We start from the raw sequence: 17,796 nt of genomic DNA on the forward strand, positions 1-17,796 counted from the left end.
GCAGCAAGCCGTGGTCATTTAATCCATTTTTGGGCCACAAAATATAAGTGGAAAAATCTGGTTGGTACATCTGGAAAATGTGGCTTCCCTCCATTAAAGAGTTACCACATTCAGTGCAGCTTTTCCCTTCTTGCTTTTAGTCTGAGGACACTGGCTGCAAAAGCAGCACCAAACCTACCACAGCAAATGAAGGGCTAAGACCATCAGAGATGATTCTTGAGTTTTTCTGTCTGACTTATTTCACCTAGCATGAAAATCTCAAGATCCATCCATGTTGTCACAAATGGCAGTATCTCATTTTTTCTTATGGCTGAGTAATATTCCATTGTATCTTCTTTATCTAATCATCTTTTGAAGGACACTTTAGTAATTTCCATGTCTTGGCCACCATGAATAATGCTTCAGTGAACATAGGGGTAAATATTTTCAGATTTTTGGGTATATACCCAGAAAAGGGATTGGCGGGTCATATGGTAATTCTATTGTTAATTTTTTGAGGAACCTCCATATTATTTTCCATAGTGGCTGTATCAATTTACATTCCCACCAAGACTGTATGAGGGTGGCTTTTTCTCCACAACCTTTCTAACACTTGCTATTACTTGTCTCTTACTCATTGATAATAGCCATTCTAACAGGTATATGTGGGATATAAAACTGAAAATAACAAACAAATAAGAAAACTCATAGACACAGACAATAGTTTAGTGGTTACCAGAGGATAAGGGAGGTGAAGGGGAGGTTGAAATGGTAAAAGGAGTCAAATATATGGTGACAGACGGAGATTTGACTTTTGGTGGTGAACACACAATGCAATATACAGATGATGTATTATAGAATTGTACACTTGAAATCTACATAATTTTACTAACCGATGTCACCCCGATAAACTTACTTTTTTTTTTTTTTTTTTTTTTTTAAGACAATCAGAGATGGCAGCTCTGACATGTCTGCACTGTTGAAAGCATGCTAGCGACTACCGAACTGGATTTGTTTTGGGTGAAGGGGTGGAGAGTCTTTTCTAGTTTTCACTATTACTTTTATTCATTCAACCTTGAAATATCCAGATAATACTTTTTAAGGTCCCTAAAACTCTCAAAACTACTTACTACATGTTAAGTATACTTTATGTCGCAACTTAGAACAGACAATATAAACAGCATCATCAGACAATATAAGTATGCTTCACTCTTTCCAGAGGGCAAATGAGTACACCTCAATCAAAGCATAAATTTGTCTCTACCATGCGAAAGACCAAGGATACTCAGAGATGGGGAATTTCTATTGGATTAAGTACCCTATTGATGTAGGCTTACTTTTCAGTCTTACCCTGTATGTTCCTGCCACTTTGGCTATTTGCTGCAAAAGGAACATGTTTTCCCTATCGCCACTGCCTTCCACTTATTCATGCTTTTTCATCTAGCAACAACGCTATCTCATTATCTTCTCTTCTGTAACACTGCCTGTTGAAGCCTAGGTATAATATTTTCAAGCTTATCAGCAATATCTCTTATATGGTCTTACCTGATACCTGTATTGAAAGTCTTTTTTTTTTGTTTTGTTTTCTTTTAACCTCCTTGGAAACGATTTTACTGTTCATGTGATATTAATATCACATATCTTATGGTATTCTTTTGTGCACTAATTCCATTCCCTGCCCTCTGCAAAATGATCACCATCAGTCCCCGTAGACCATAAAGCTCACTGAGGGAAGGAAGAGTATGTGATTCATTTCCTTAGCCATACAGTACCTAGCACAGATACTACTGATATTGGTGTGACAGCCACAAGTACCAAGGCCAACAGAGTTGACTTCTATGTAAAAGGTGATTCCCTTCGTCATGCCCTTCCTTACTGCTACATACTTATCACAAACGATGGTCAGCGAAGGGGATGGCTTATTTCCTTGAAACTTAACTTTTAGAGACATTTGTCTTTATGAATAAAGAAGGATCTCAAGAGTAAAGATTTCCAAAGCATTTCTGCCTATTTTTAGCGGGGACTGACACACTACTGCATCCAGGCCAAATCCAGGCCATTGGACGTTTTGGCAAAGTTTTATTGGAACATAGCCACACTTGTTTGTTTATATAAGACAACTTTTGCACTACAAAGGCCAGAGTTGAGTAGTTATCTCAAAAACCATATAGCTCATAAATCCTGAAATATTTATTTTCCGGTCCCTTGTAGAAAAATTTTACAAAACCTAGTTGTCGGAAACATAAAATGCAGTGATAATTCAATAGCCAAATAAGTTAGAGAAACAAAAGGCAGACTTCTCTGAGCCTCAAATTTCTATTGTATTTTACATGTATTCCTATTATGTATTACTAATTGTCATGTAATTTCCCTGAATTCCCGAAATGTGTTTGAGTACAATATTTTTTTAAATATATATTTTTTAATGAATTATATCTCAGTCTCAGTAATCTGAGGATTACCAGTTTGGCAAATAGTGTTTTAGAAAAGTGCAAGAAAAAAAATATGTTAAACTGAATTGCAATTTTTCCTTTAAAGTATTGCCCTCATCAGATAATGTTTAACTCTGTGAATTCACTTAACTATTCTAGTGATTTTCTCTGATACAGTTAAGCCACTTAGCAAACTTCCCTGGCCCATGATGAAAGAACCACTTAAGCTTCCTTGAGGTAAAAGTTACAGTTTACCTTGTAACATAAATGAGTTAGGTGGTAATTAACTGACTGAAGTGGATAATTAACAGCAAAACAGCCACAAAGTTACTGAGGAGAGAATCTATGATCTAGATTTAAAAGTATTTTATCCAATCTAAATAGAAGCAGGTATACAGGGCTTTAGCTACATTAATGTGATTGATTACACAATTATAAACCCTGCTAGATGCAGAAACTATTTTCTATATTTTCTTAGTTGCTTTCTTCAAACTCAATACTTCCCATAGAAAATACAGTTGGCCTCATTTACACCCTTTTAAACAAACTATGTTTCTTCAACTTGAGTAAACATATTGATGATGTAAAATGATGCTAAATCAAAATGCATTATTTTCCCAGAGTCTTAGAAGTGTGAAAAAATTATTTAGATATTTAATTCATTTAATACATCACTAGATACAAAAACAATTTTAGTTAAGTTGACATATGTATACTCCAAACAGACCAAGTTTATTTCACAAAGGTAAATTCAATATATAAAGAACTACAACCTCAGATTTATAAATTATGCAACTCATTTACTCTTATCTGAGACCAGACACCTTTCTTTTATCAAAAGCGAGACATCACAGTGTAGTAAAACCTATTCTGGTTTTGGAGTCAAACCCGAGTTTGAATCTCAGTCTCTCTGTTTGATACTACCCTACTTAAACTTTAAGTGAGCAAAAATCTTCTGACAAGTACAGTCTGAATACATTAGGATACTCTGGGAACTTTACCCTACGGTTTTTCAGTGGTATTACTTGACTTCCACATAGAGTTCCTTCATTGATGGTTTCTATAACATTCTTTTTGTTAGTGTTTTGTTTCCTTGTCCTGTTAGTATAAATGAGAAAACTATTAATAATACCTGAAAATATAAATGTTGCTTTGAATAATTTACCTGGCAGATGTATTTATTTTAGAGGATAGTTATGTAAAACGATTTGAAGTAGTTAAATAAGATATACCAAATGCTTTATGGAAAAAACTTAAGTAATGATATCTGAGCACAGGGAAGGTAATATCTCAGAAAACTTAGATAATTGAAACATACATTGAAAACTTTCGGCAAAAACTAATGTGCTTCTCAACTTTTCAATTTGATTGTGTTCTCACTAATTCATTAAATAACAGTGTTAACAGTGTACCAATTGCCCAACGGAAGAAACAGATTTTCTTTAAACTAAGGTCAGGATACACATACAAAAAGATAATTTTCCTAAAATCTCAAAAAGGGTAAACCAAAATATGTCGTATATTTGTTTGAGGATATTATTTTACATCTAGTGAAATAGAGTTATAATATCCTCATTTTTATTAATAAGCACCGTGTTTCCCCGAAAATAAGACCTAGCCAGACAATCAGCTCTAATGTGTCTTTTGGAGAAAAAATTAATATAAGACCCAGTATATTATATTATATATATTATATTATATACCCAGTCTTATAGTAAAATAAGACCGGGTCTTATATTAATTATTGCTCTAAAAGATACATTAGGGTTGAATGTCCGTCTAGGTCTCATTTTCAGGGAAACACGGTATCTATCTATCTATCTATCTACCTACCCACCCATACATACATATGCACATATGCAAACATGTGAATCGACATAATAACGTTAATAATTCTTCACTAAGATATTTACACTCTATTTTCTTTGAATGATCGAGAGATAAAACTCATTGAAATTTATCTTGAACTATAAATAGAAAGAAACTTTTGGGCATAAAAATTAATTTTTTTCTATTAAAATTTTGATGCTTCTATACAAACATCAACAAAATGCAATTATGGTTTTAAACAATGTTTACATGGCCCTTTGCTTGAAAAATGTATTATCTGAAATACACTGTTCCATAGAAATTTAAACATGCATATATGCAGAATAAAGCCATGCTGGAAATATAAGAATTTATATGTATTTCAATATTAACACAGACACATTTTATGTATATAAAATAACACATATAGCATTTCTAAAATTTGAATAGATTTTTTTAAATTTAATTCATAATTATAAGGGTAAACTATCTCAACTCCTTATTTTCAAATTTCTACAAATTGCCTACATGACTTTTTTTAATATCACATTTATAGCTACATTATAAAAATATCACGTTATGAAAATATTGTGATTTTTAATATTTTAAAATATTGAGGCAGCAAATATTTATGGAGTGGCTAGTATGCCATAGCATTATGATAAATGTTATAAATATGATGGTTGGCAAAAGACACAGTTTCTTTTTCTTTTTAGAGCCTACATTCAGCTGGAAGTGAGAGGAATTTCAAAAGGAAGCAAGCATATGTATGCACACTATATTATTTTCATAAATTGCAAATTACAACTATATATTTCACATGTAAAAACATTTTTTCCTTAGATATCATGTTCCACTTTTAACAGCTCTTTACATAAAAAATTCACTAATTGCTATCTCAATGTGGCAGAAATTATTTCTATGCCCATTTCCATAAGTTTCTGTATTTGATTTTTCCATGGCTTTAAAATATTATTAGAGCACTAAAATATATTTATCTTTGCTTTCATTGAAGCTATTGTTAGCCAAATTTTAATTACTCTTTTGTTACTACAAAACCATTCCTTCTACAATCAAAGCACAAGCCAAACTTTAGAAACACATAAAAGAAAATTGATTTTCATCCTGAAAATGTCAAACTTCTGCCTATAATACTCAGCCATGGTTTTCTGAAACAGCAAAGTTCAAAAAGAGCCATCGACCTGATGGCCCTTTGACACACGGTGATGGATGCAATGTGTCTACTACTTTACTGCCAGAATGTTCTCCAAGAGAATGAGACAATCAATGAAGAATAATAAATCTAAATTGGGTAGAAGGTTTCCTTGTTTTAAATGTATTGAAGGAGAAAATACTGGTATTTCACTTCTCTGGGAAGAAACTTATAAACTCTGTGATTAACTATTTTATTTCTGGCTTAGATGAACCATATATATATATATAGATAGATAGATAGATAGATAGATAGATAGATAGATAGATAGATAGATAGATAGACATATAGATATCTACCTAGATATATAGATATATATCTGCTTAAAGAAGTTTGAGCAATGCCTGGAAGTTAAACTTCATACGTAGTTAATAAACTGAATGTAAAATACAGATGAAATACAGATGCAATGTATTGTTCTTCCTCAAAGGAGAAGGAAAAATATTATATAAAGTATACAATTTTAAGAAAAATGTAACCACTACTCACCCTTGTGTCTTGTCCCTTGTTAATCACCAGTGCTGGCAACTTCAACTGCTTCTAGTGAATGATATTCCCATTTTCCTGTAGGATAGAGTTATTGATCAATGCCACATCAAAAGAAAAGACTATTAAAGTACAGAACATAAGAACAATTCATTATCTCACAGATTATACTCACACTTGTGATAAGTTCTGAAAAGTAAATCTTGCAATCATAAATTTAAGTTTTGGAAGCAGCCTATTTCTGATTTAAAACTTAACTCTCAGAATGCATATTATCATTGCTCCAGCTTACATACTTTACTTAGGAGACAAAATATTGCTTCCACCTACAATTTTTTTATACCATTTGCCCAGAGTCCTAACAAGGAAGTGCACTATTAATTTTCCATCAAAGAGACTTTAAAAATATGGTGTTTTATAATATGGTCAATAGACCCAAGACAATTAAGAACAGCTATATAGCTTGAAGGTTACTTTGGAGTCTACCGCAATTTTAGCTCTGAGAATATTATACCATACCCTTATATCCTTAGGTTCACAAATTTTGCACCTATGCTTTTTCAAAGGAGAAATTGATAATATTATGATAATGTAATGTAAAATCTTAACACATTTTAGGTACTGATATTATTCCTACTAGGTTAGGCCTCCTCAAAGTTGAAGAATTTAATTATTCATAGCTCTTAGTTGTATAGTTAGTACTGCACAGAGTATATACATATCAGGAAATAGGTACAGAAATAGGTGGAAATAGTTACAGTTTGTTTCAAAAACCTTAATGTCTTCACTTGAGACTCTGAAGAGTATATGAATGTATGAAAGAAGTACTTAATGTATAGAAAACAGAAATGACTTGTTTCTCACAACCTAACTTGCTTGTAAACTACTGAATAAATGGAGATAAATATGCAAAAATGATACATTAAAATAGAACTTCTAAAATGATCTATATTAAATAGCAAGTAAATAACATCATGAGAAAAGAGATAATTATAAAAATCTAGAACATAACTGTAAATTTTCAAATAGTGTGCTTACATGAATGTATACATATTTCTAAACAAACTAAAAATTATGCATAAATAATTTGTGCATAAAAAATTATGCATAAAAATTATGCATAAATGAATTTGTATATCCCTTTGGGGTAAGAAAATATGTAACTTTAAGAAAAACAAGGAATAGGACAGTTTTCAAAATTTAAAAATAATAAGCCACATATTCATCTATTTTTTCACAATAAAATGTAAGTTTAAGATTATTATATGAAACATATATCAGTGGAAACTTCTCAGTCAAATTATCAACAGAGTTTGATAAGATCTTCAAAATTTATACCACCAGCTGCCAAGCTCACTCTGGCCCCTTGGGAGCATCAGGGACATTTTTCCTAAATTTAAGGCTCCATAGAACACATTTTGAAAATATTTCTTAGCACACTATAATAACACTACAAAAAAAAAAAAAGGATATTACATAAGCCAAATAAAACTGAGTTTCTCATTGATTTAATCAAATGACTATAATAAGAAGACAATTATTCCAGGGACTTCTTCACTATACATGGGTCCAGAGTATAGCTCCACAGAGAGAAAGAGCTACATTTTCCCTGGGAGTTCTCTATATTTCTGAATAATGCACAACTCACAATTAGCCTCAATCCTACAAAAACCATTTTGCACGGTACTTTCAGTCTATTTGGTAATACACTGGAGTACTCACAATGATTTCTGCAGTAATTAGACATGGTATACAATATAGCACATATTTTAGAAGATTTGCAAAGTAACAAAGTTTTTAATGCTTTCAGAATGAGGAGCCAGAAGATGAATGGAGCAGAAGTTTGTATAATTTCAGTATATGTAAATTATAATTATGTACAAAGAACTTAATGTCATGTGATTGTGTATATACTTTATCATTATAGTTCCAAAGACCAAATAATTACTTAAAATTTTACTTTTTAAACACATATCACCAGTCCCAGATTTGGTGAGTTATAAAAATAGAGCTTAAGTCTTCAGTGTAAGATTGCAATAAATAGTCAATACATTTTCAAAAATTGAGAGGTAGGATAAATGTGACATCATGAGTGAGTAGCAACTCCTGAGGTATTTTATTTATTTTGAATATTAAAATATTTAAAAACTCAATTTTTCTACATTGATACTTCAACAGTACCCCCTTAAGAGTTCTGTGCAGTACCAAGAATAATCCCAAGATTTTCTAACTGCTCTGGACTGCCCCAATATTACCTAGACCAAATATATAAGCAAAGGTTCTACTTAATTATAGCACACAACTCCACATAGCACTATGGAAATGTATTATGAGAGGAACACAAACTTGTGCCAATCAGTAAGAAAACGAGCGTTTCCTTTATAAAATCTTAAACATTATTGACTTCTGCATAGTAAAATACTATTTAATAAGATATACTCATATTGTTTAACTGCATTTCAGCCCTTTAACTGTGTCACTAAATGTACAACCATAGCCAGATTTGCAGTGTAATCTAATTGAGAAACCACACCACTTATAATACCTGAATAATGAAGATATTTGAGATTTATTACATCAAAAATTGGCATGTTTCAAAAAAAAGCATTTTAGTCATCTACAATTCTTTGAATTTTGAACCTAATGTAAATGCAAGAGAGCTGTAAATAGGTAAAAATATGAAATTATGCAGTCCTGTTGAATAAGAGTATGTGTATGCATGTGTATAACTGACTGCCAATTGCCAGCAGTAAGTCTTTATTAAAAAAAAAAAAAAAGAAAGAAAAAAACACTCAACTATCTGTGAATAGTAGAAAATATTAACTAACGGAATACTAAAAGTTTTTAAGGAAAAGATAATGATTTAAGTAACACATGTACTTCGGTACTTAACTAATGTTATCAAGCATTAGTTGACATGAAATTATACAAAAGTCAGATCATATAGTTGTTTAATTCAAGTTTATTGATGGATGGAATGAAAGAAAGAGGGGGGGAAGAAAGGAAGAAGACAGGATTGACACATATCAATAGGCACTGAGGGAAGAAGTAGAAGATGATTTGATGTTTTACAATGTGACAGGAGAATTTTAATTTATGTATAGTGTGAATGATTTTTAGAAGGTAGAGTGAGGTAAGAGCTAGAGGGAAGATAATACTACCAACACCACCACCTACCACCCTCCTTTACTGAAGATACAAAAGAAAAAATGCAATGCACCCTAAGAAATAAAAACATGAAATTTCCAGTGACAGACATCTGTACAAGGTACACTAGTGAAAAACATAGTTGTTTTTTCTTTCTTTGTATATTTTATTGTTTGGATTCCAAGACACTAAACTTTTGAATTTCCCTCCTACTATTCTGTCTGCGTCTGTACTGGTTCCTTCTCTCTCTAACTCGAAATGTTGGCAACCTCAGGGAGCTTACTTTAAATCTCTTACCCTTCCTACATACAGTGATTTTATTTTATTTTTTTTTTAGGTGTTTTACTTCTAGTCTTATGGAATTAAATGTCACCAAAATTAGCATCTTCAGCCTAAATTCCTCCAGCCTCTGTTTTTCTTTTCCCTTTTGTTTTGTTTTTTTGTTTTGTTTTCTTTTACTTGAATGCCTATACTCATTTAAAAATTAACATGGCCAATGTCAAGCTTCCTCCAAATCCTTTCTTAACAGCTTCTCCTATTCTCTGTAAATGACAATTCCAATTTATCACTAGCTTAGGCCAAGACAATGATGCTTTGCATACACTATGAGATCTTATATTTAAAATTTACTGTTTCTCCACCTAATATTTTCCTTCCAACATTTCTATGTTCAAGATGTATTCTCAAATTCCTATTAACTGATGCTGCTTTTTGTTCATTTGTTTCATTTTTTCTTACCATCATTTAACTTCATAAAATAGTCACTTTAAGCCATGATACAAGGGAGAGTGATACAATGGAGGAGCCTAGAGTTAAAACAAACAAACAAACAAACAAACAAACAAAAAAAAAGGTAAGGAAGGGGAGGATAGGCGAGGGGAGGGAAGGAGAAAGAAAAACAAAAGACAAAAAACAAAAAAATGAGGAAGGGTGCCAGCCACTTAGTTATTTGGCATTTCACAAAATTCTGTGCCTAATAACACTCTAATTAACTAATTAATAAAGTTGATACATTGAACCTGATGATTTCTCAAATGTCTTGCAGACCAGGCAATTTTAAATCTAAAGTAGACACTGGCTTCCACTCAAGAATTAATAGCTGTCATTTGGTAGTGGATTTTCATGTGTATAAGGAATTTGATTACTCATCTGGGAAAAAATGTTCGGATCAGGAGGTGGAATGGCTGAATAGCAGTGATCTATGTGTCATGATTGTCACATTTTCAGTAGATTTAACCAAAAAGGAAAAGAGAAAAAGAAACATAAAATAACAACTTCTCAGTAATAGAAAAGGCCGTCTTGAATCCATGAGATAAAAGCCATTTAAATTTAGAACTACTTTGAATACTACACTTCAATCTTTTAGAGATAACAACATAAACTCTCCACTGGTGCCTTAGAATAGACTGTGTGACTACTTACTTTCTTAAAAATCTAGAGATTTTCAAAATATGAATTATATTGCATTCTTGTTTCACATAAGCTCTTAGGAAATAGATTTATTTTAGTGCCACAGAAATACAAAATATTGTCAATCTGAAGAATAAATTTACATTTCTGAAAAAATACCAGTAGATAACAATAACGTGAACTTTGACAAAAAATAATCCCTTTTTACAAAAATAAATTTGAAGTCACTATAATTATTTATCAGTGTCATTTCTTAAACCTTAGAACTCATGTAATCAAATTATGGCATTTTTTTCTTTCAAGATAAGAGCATGAAAATGTTAAAATGAAGGAATGATCTTGATTTCTTTTTTTAAAGTTTTAACATTTAAAAGATAGGCATAAAACCCTAGAAAAGGCTGTTAAGTGACCAAGGTGTTATGACCAAAGTGATAAATATGTGACTTTGGAGAAAGCTTAGTGACTATTTTGCATAACAAGATGTTCAATGAATGGCCACTTCAGAGCATTTGGATTTATAAGCCATTATAACACCAGTTTGAAATCTAAAAGGCCTTCTAATACTCAGCATGCTACAGTAACTCCATGAAATTATTTTCAGCATTGCTCAAGAGTGTGCATATCCTCATTAGATTTTCCTGCTGAGAGAGTGCACATAGAACTCATCATTTTAAAAATTGTTTTATAGAATATTTAAGGTATGATCAAAATGTAACAACAACAAAAAAACACCCAAAGGTGAAAAAAAGGAGACATGGAGCCCATGTATATTAAAACAAAGGCAAGATTTAAATATAGTTACTGTTAAAAGATACACTTCTTTTAGATCGTCTTTGCTTGAGAAAGCTTTTATCAGAAAAAGGTATTGTTTTCGGGTCAGCTGGAAACAGCTTCACAATTTCTAAAAGCCTTTTAAATATAGAGATCTACAAAAACCATTTGTCTTATGCAAATGTAAGCAACAGTCAGCCTAACCATATTGCAAAGACCAGTGGCTGCTTACTATTATTCAGATTCCTGTTCATAGGCTGTCATACAAATAGCTATATAACTATATTTGATGAATGCTGGGGAAATGTATGAATTCTGTAGATAACCAATTATGCTTTGTAACTGGCAATAAAATACAATGCAGAATTCCCAGCTACATTTTTTTATGTATGTTTTTCTGTACCTCCAATGGCCCATTAAATCTCTGCATTTAAATTGGCAAACCCCACTAAGACCTTAGTCAACTATTTAAAGTTATAAGGGGAAGGTGACAAAGTAGGAATTGAGTTTGCTTCTGTGTTAGAAGGATTGCTATGTATGAGTATGTAAAGGGATATGGGTCAAGGAGACTGTGCAAATAAATACCTCTCTTAAAAGACTGTAAAAAATTACATGCCATCTATTATTCTTCAACTTTTCCTCATGTAGCTAGTCTTAAAAAATCAGAGTTAAATTCCCTGGTGAAAATCATTTAGTGAATTATACCAAAAAGCCATTTGACTGTTGTGGCTCTAATGTCATAACAATGGTCTATGTAAACCATCCCAAACCTAAGCCTTAAATACCTCATGTTTACAAAATCAAATACTAAGGATAACCAATCACAGCCAACTAGGCTTTCAGCTATAGCCAATCAGTAATGCCCTTACTTTGTTGTATGCTTTTTCTAAGTCCCTCCCTGAGCTCCTCATGGTGGAGCTCTCTTAACCATTCCTGGTTTTGAAACTGCCAAATTTAAATCAATAAATGCTAGAATAAATTCTCAAAATAAGTAATATGCCTCAGTTTATCTTCAGCAAAGCACATATGGTCTTTTTTGTGTGTTTTTAATTTGGATTTTTAAAATCCATATGCAGTTGAAAGTTTTAATGAGCTTGTTCTTCTTAAAATTGTCATTTTTGTTAACCTATTCATTGCTTCTATTTATAGAAAAGTGCTCACTAAACGTCCTTGGATATGTTCTTGGAAACTCTTACCTTACGTAAAATGCATATCAAAACCAAATTTACCACAAGGTAATCGAGGTAAACAAGGGTTAAGTTCCTATGGCATCTTTGTCACAAAAACACCACCAAACTCCTAAATAAAGACCCCATACATTTCTAATATTAAAGATTGAAATAAATGTGAGCTATACATACATTTAAGAAAGATGGACACAAACAAGTAAGATTATGATTTTCCAACCAGCTTATTCCAGTTCAGGATCACCAGACACCAGAGCCTCTCCTCACAGCTCAGCTCACTAGGCCGTGAACCCACCCCTGGACAGGACACCCTTCCATCACAGGGCACGTGTGCATGTGCATGCACACACACACGCACACACACACACACACACACACACACACACACACACACACACTCACTCAGACTGGAACAATACAGTCACCCCAGTTCACCTAACTTGAACAACTTTGGGATATTAGGGGGAACCTGGAGTCCTCAGAGGAAACCCACACAGACATGGGGAGAATGTGCGAAGTCCACGTAGACGGTGGTTCTGGTCCCAATTGATTTTTTTTTCCCTCATCAATGTTATAGCGAAACAAACTTGACCAAAATGACAGTAATTGTGGACTTGCTATATTTTATAACATTTTAATATATTACCTATATAATATTGCTTCCAGTTTTGTAAATTTATTTTCTCAGTTTGTTGTACACCTTTGAAGGGTGGCAGAATATGCCATCTCAGAAAATGCCACTTTGCAATAAGGATTATTTTGAGCTAAAGGCATTTATAAAAATGGCAAATATATGAAAAACACTCTAAATTTTCTTCTTTTTCTTAAAAAGCAGGAGATGAAATTCCCATGTAAAGGATTTACCAGAAGGAAAGAAACTCAAGAGCAAGAAGAGACCAAGAGAATTTTATACAAGTGACCCTGTCACAATAACCTGTATCTCCCTTTACCCTCCCCACATAGTTTAGTTACTTTTCTATACTTGCCTATCGTTGTTCAACCTATAATAAGAGCATGTAGGTTTTTCCATTTTTTCAAGCCTTCATTTCCTTTATGAGTGCTACCGTGTTATGTAAAACTTATATAAATGTGTTTGCTTTTCTCCTGTTAATCTGTTTCTTCCAGTTTAATTCTCAGTCCCAGCTGAAAAAGCCTAAAAGGGTAGAGGCAAAAATCCGCCTCCCCTATACCTTCATTTTACAACATTTAACATAGATGCTAAATGATTATCACTAAAAACCTCTTCTTCCTTTGCATTTATTTCTCTTCTTTTAAACTGAAAACTTACTCTGTGGTACAGGGATTGGATGTTCATTTCTACTTATTTTTTTATACTAGAAAATTCACACCTAATTGTTTAATCTGTGTGAAATTATTTTGATCTAAATGCTGATGTGTCCAAATATGAATTATTACATTCAAAGTTTTATTTCACACATTGTAATATAGTTTGCAAAGCCATCATAGAAACCAAACATCCAATTTTATAGACAAATAGTTTGATCTTTGTTACAAAAGTAGAATTGTATTCTCAAACTTTGCTGATGGAATATTATTGTGTAACTATTCTTGAGTATCATCACAAAAATCTACTTTAAAATTGACAGTCACTTATTTTTATTATTAGAAGGTACATTTTAGTTTGGAATTTAGATGTGAAAAATGCTACCAATTTTAATGACATACTGCCAGTCACAAATCCTTACAAAACCTAAAACTGAGCTAAGATGTATGAAAAATACAAAGAATAATAGACACAAATCCCTATTTTGGGAGAGTTTACCAATCTAGGAGATTAATAGGCTCTAGTCTGCAAATAAGTATAATTGAAGGCAGAACATGATAAATCACCATAACACTGTGTCTCTCTCAAGAGATTCAGAGTGGGAAGTAGTTAGGAAGATGTAGTGAGATGGACACAACAGACTCAATAGGTTTGATAGGACTTTGGCAAATGGTAAGATTCACAAAAGAAATAAAAATAAAGAAAGAGAAAATCAGAATTAATAAATACTAAAGATAGGAAAATACGAGACCTATTGGATAATTTTTCAAATAATGTGGTTCAGCAACAACTGTATAGGTTATGGAAAGATTAGGGAACAGATCCTAAAAGTCCTACCCACAATGCACACAGAGCCTGGATTCTATACCTTTGAGATCTAAGGTTTAAGGTTGATTGCTTCTCATAAAAGATAATCAGTATATACATCAGGAAAATTAAGTTATTAGTAAAAAAGACAGATTCATTATAAAAGGGGAGAATAGTTGAGAGGTCATTGCATTCATTTACTCATTTATTCACTTTTTCATCCATCTAACAGTAATATATTAAGTACTGGCTTTTTAAAAAAATTTTTATTGTAACTGTGTTTTTTCCAGGACCCGTGAGCTCCAAGTCAAGTCATTGTCCTTCACCTAGTTGTGGAGGGTGCAGCTCACTGGCTCATGTGGGAATCGAACTGGCAGCCCTGTTATTAAGAGCTTGTGCTCTAACCACCTGAGACAGTCAGCCGCCCTATTAAGTACTGGCTTTGAACCAGGCATTATTCTCAGTTCTACAACCACATAAATTAATAATACAATATCTCATTTAAGACTAATCTGTCATAAATTAGATGTGAAGATGCCTTTCTAATATGACAAAAAAGTACAGAAAGCATAAAATAATAGATTGTAAACTTGTTTGAATGTTTGTAAAATGTCTTCCTGGCAAAATATCATGAAAATAATTGAAATGTCACACTGCATAAAATATTTACAACTCACATTTCAGTCCCAGGTTTAATTTCCCTAAAACAGAAAAACATTCTTGTAGATACATAAGACTAATTGCATCATAAACTAATGGACAAATTATATATGTTTTTCTTCCTCTGTCTTATAGTATTCATAGATGTCCCTCTCTACCCTTTCCAGGTACATTTTAAAAAATAACTATTTTCAGTAAAAACTTAATATGGCAATGATTCTGTTCCAGGTTTATGTCAGTCCATTGGGAACTTTTAGTTGCTTGGTTGTTAATTAAATATTATTGTGTAACTAATCTAGAGTACTTACATTCTAGTGGGGGAGAAATATACTCAGGAAAAAAAAAAAAGAAAAAAGATGGAAAACAAGTATTTTGAAGGAAATTGGCACTTAAGAGATTCTGCCAGGGTCTAAAATAGAGATTCAGGTTGGGAATTGGGACTTATTTCAGATAGCGTAGCAAGGCAAAGTGCTATGGCAAGGTGATATTTAAGTTGAGGCCTAACATATGTGAAGAGGATAGAAGTTTGAGGGAAAGATCATTTCAGGCAGCAAGAATAAGACAAGTTAAAGCCGTAGTATTCAAAAAAATAAGAAGTCTGAAATTCTATGATTCATTGTTTTGGTGACACATTTAAATAACCATTTGCTTTGCTTTTAATTCTGAAGGTTTAAAATCAGATTGAAAGAATGACTTCAAGAAGCATTTGAGATTTTTGACATCATAGTTTCATTGCAGTTGTAGTTTTTGAAATAGAGAAACCTGGTAAGAAAAGGTTTGTGAAATGTATTTACAATAACAAGAGAGAAAAAAATAGTAATAGCTATTACATTAAAAAGACAATTTTCTATTCTAATATCTTTAGTTTCCAAGTGGTATTTTATATTAATTTTGTAGTATTTAACATATTAATACTTGAAAATATTGGGTTAACCAGACTCTTTAGCTTGTGATTATTAGACGAGTTTTCCAAAGTAATTTTCTAAGTTCCATTTAAACTTGTGTATTTAATTTGTACTCTCTTATTAAAACATACTAACTGATGGAGCCTCTTCTATTTTTGGTGATACTGCATTGTAGGTCTAAGCTATAGCAGGATAAAATTGGCATCTTGAACCACAATTATAACAGACTGTATCTGTCTACATACAAGTCTTTCTTTACAGAAACTTGAACATTAATCTTTTTTCAACAACTAGCTTTTAAAGACTATTTTTTTTTACAATAACTATCTGAGTGTACAAACACTAAAAAAAAAAAAATCAGAACCATTTGTAGAAGACTAAAATTTGAGGACCCTAATACCAATCCAAACTTGTGTTTTTTGTATATAATTGCATACAACACACTATAATTATTTCCACATTATATTTCACATTAAACTATTTAAGGAGAGATCATATAAAATTTAGTTTAAAATAAATTTATAATTTTTAAAGCTGAATATTGCTTTTAAGTCTTTATTTTCTTATAAAAGAAAATATTTTTTATTAAACAGATATTTAAGTAGTATTCTATCACATTCACAAAATTAGACATCATAATAATTTTTTTAGAATGCAAGATTATTAAATCCCACTTCCACCCCTCACTAGATTTAAATCAACAATGATCTCACTTTCTTTGGAAGGACAGTCCTTCCTTCCGAGTTCTTTGGTGGTTGAGGGAAAGGCCCGAGTTTAGAAATGATGAAGTGGGTTTTATGTAATGTATAGCAAAATCTGGCAAAAGATAGAGATCTTTGGCATTATGAAGTTAAAATGCTTTTCCAGCATGGGGATACTCATTTCATATGTAGGAGGTATATTGCAAAGTTTGTAACCCTGCCATATGAGATGTTTTATTTTTAGATATGTGGAAACAAAGCAAAACAAATTATATCATTAACAAGCAAATAAAAATAACTACAATAAATTAAACCTGATTTCAGGGTTTAAATTTACCCTTATGCCCTACCCCTCTGTATCTACCATTAAGACACACACCATAACACACACACACACATTCATAAACACATATGCTGGCACCTGCACACAGCATCTCATAGTAGCTAATAACACAAATTCTGTAGTCAGACAACATGGAATAAATCTTGGCTCTGTCACTGAATAGCTGTAAACTTGGACTGGTTATATAACCTCTCTGTTTTCACTTTCCTCATCCACAAACGGATCATCAAGCACTTCCTACCTGATGCACTTGTAGAATTAAACAAATCGGTGTATATAAATCACCTACAGCAGTGCTTAATAAATAGTAATGTCTAAGTAAATGTTAAGTTATATCATTACTAATACTACAACTACTATTTTAATACACAGCATTAGAAAGTCTGTAGAGACAAGGCAGGAGAAAAACTGGGGTTCCATTAGGAGGAAAGAGATGATTTAACTTTTATTTGTAGAAATGATCTGGGTTCCCTCAAATTAGGAAATCATTCAGCAAGACTGACAAAGCAGACAAGATAGTGAGAAAGAGGCTAAAGAGCATTTAACCTTTTGTTACTTTAAAAGCAAAGTGAGCTGGAGCACAGCTTCAAGGCACGCTGGAAGGTTGAAAAGCCTAGCGGGTAATTAAGTGTATGAGGCCACCAGAGCCACGCCATCTGCA

General features: G+C 32.3%; 1 protein-coding gene across 1 annotated transcript in view; it reads right to left on the bottom strand.

Annotated features, from left to right (window-relative positions):
* PCDH15 (protocadherin related 15) overlaps nt 1–17,796 on the bottom strand; it is a 1,312,736-nt gene that overhangs the window by 948,924 nt on the left and 346,016 nt on the right. The window contains exon 2 of the mRNA XM_074339439.1: nt 5,923–5,997. The gene's annotated coding sequence lies outside the window, so the exon portion shown is untranslated. The remainder of the gene's footprint in view (nt 1–5,922; nt 5,998–17,796) is intronic.

Source organism: Rhinolophus sinicus, linkage group LG07, assembly GCF_036562045.2.
Source record: "Rhinolophus sinicus isolate RSC01 linkage group LG07, ASM3656204v1, whole genome shotgun sequence".
Classification (NCBI taxonomy): Eukaryota; Metazoa; Chordata; class Mammalia; order Chiroptera; family Rhinolophidae; genus Rhinolophus; species Rhinolophus sinicus.